At 49.2% G+C, this 1,836-nt stretch overlaps 1 pseudogene; it reads left to right on the top strand.

Annotated features, from left to right (window-relative positions):
* The first annotated feature begins 517 nt into the window (after positions 1–517).
* On the top strand, positions 518–1,322 carry LOC105726646 (elongation factor 1-delta-like; annotated as a pseudogene).
* The last annotated feature ends 514 nt before the right edge of the window (positions 1,323–1,836 follow it).

Raw genomic sequence — 1,836 nt, 5'->3', positions numbered from 1 at the left:
ATTCCTCTATTAAGTCTGATGGCTAGCAACGTGATGAACCATGAACTAAGAAACACAATGTAACAGGTTAAGCCACAATGTCCAATTTCTAACGAACTCTTCCCATATCTAATTTTCCCCTAAACCTTGGAGGAAGCCGGTCTAATTAAGCAGAAGTAGGCTTCAGAATTAGGTTTCTGAAATAGTGGCCTGCTTGAGAATGCAGTACTTATTCAGGAAACACATTTTCCCTCAGCCATTCTCTTAATCTAAGATAGGTCATTTCTCAGAGCAAGCCTCCAGAAGCCCGTGGATCACTGTGATGCCAGAGTTGGGCTGAAAGTGTCCTTCCCACGCATAACCATTTCTGTGTTTTCACAGCATCCAAGGGCAGGCTCGGGATCTGAGGCAGTTCTCAGAGCAGCTAATTCCATCAAGAAAATTTCTTACTGTAAATGAAAACTTGTAATAGAGGGCTTCCAATTGGATTAATAATATATGTAATACTGGCCCTTTCCTGAGGCATCACTCACCCACCAATTCCTCCTCTCTGATCACTGTGTCCTTGACTGGCATCAGAAAAATGGCTACAAACTTTCTAATACATGAGAAGATCTGGCTGGACCAATTCAAATAGAAAATTCTAGGAGCAGATGAACTGGCCTGTGGCCAGCGCCTCCTACCAGAGCTCAGGCCTCGGGGCCTCCAGCGGCCCCAGCGGAGACCACAGCGAGCTCCTGGTCCGGATCTCCAGCCTGAAGTGGAGAACCAGAGCCTGCGCGCAGCGGTGCAGGAACTGCCGCAGGCCGTCTCCCAGCTGGAGGCCCAGCTGAACGCGATTGAGAAGAGCTCGCCCGGACGCCGGACCACAGCCCCGCAAACCCAGCATGTGTCTCCCATGAGCCAAGAGGAGCCCCCCGCCAAGATGACAGCCACACCAGCAGAAGATGACGAGGACGGTAACACTGACCTGTTTGGCAGCGACAATGAGGAGGAGGAGGAGAAGGAGGCAGCGCGGCTGCGGGAGGAGCGGCTGAGGCGGTACGCGGAGACGGCCAAGAAGCCCGCGCTGGTGGCCAAGTCCTCCATCCTGCCGGACGTCAAGCCTTGGGACGAGGAGACGGACATGGCCCTGCTGGAGGCCTGTGTGCGCCCCATCCAGCGGGCCGGGCCGGGTCTGAGGGGCCTCCAAGCTGGTGCCCGTGCGCTACGGTATCCGGAAGTTGCAGATTCAGTGTGTGGAGGAGGACCACAAGGTGGGGACAGACTTCCTGGAAGAGGAGATCACCAAGTTTGAGGCGCTTGTGCAGAGTGTCGACGTCTCAGCTTTCAATAAGATCTGAAGACTGAGTGTGTGTGTGTGCATGTGTGTGTGTGCGTGAGGCCCTGCCACGATTAAAACCTGAGACCGCCTGTAAGCCCAGCACTTTGGAAGGCTGAGGCGGGCAGATCACCTGAGGTCGGGAGTTCGCGGCGAAAACAAAAAACACAAAAACCAGGTTCTGTAATAATGATAATTTGTTTCTGACATTTTCCAAATATCCTGCGATACTGTAATGAATACCTTTATGCATCAATCTTTATCTAATTTTTTAATTCTTTAAAATATATTCCAATAGAGGAAATACTTGATCATATTATTTAAGAGCTATTATGCAGTCAAACAGAATTGCAAAGAGGTTGCACCAATTTATAATTCTAGCAGGACCATGTAGAAATGTCTCTTTTACTTCATCCTTGCTAACACAGAGGCAGCAATTTAAATTGTGCCATCGGTTTTTGAACTTTGCTAACTTTGTAGGAAAAATTGGGAGTATTAAACTGCATATCTTTTACTAGTCTGATATTCAGCATTTT

Source organism: Aotus nancymaae, unplaced genomic scaffold (genome assembly GCF_030222135.1).
Source record: "Aotus nancymaae isolate 86718 unplaced genomic scaffold, 86718_ANA_hifiasm-v0.15.2.pri h1tg000002l, whole genome shotgun sequence".
NCBI classification, from domain to species: domain Eukaryota; kingdom Metazoa; phylum Chordata; class Mammalia; order Primates; family Aotidae; genus Aotus; species Aotus nancymaae.
This window is presented reverse-complemented; position numbering and strand designations above follow the sequence as displayed.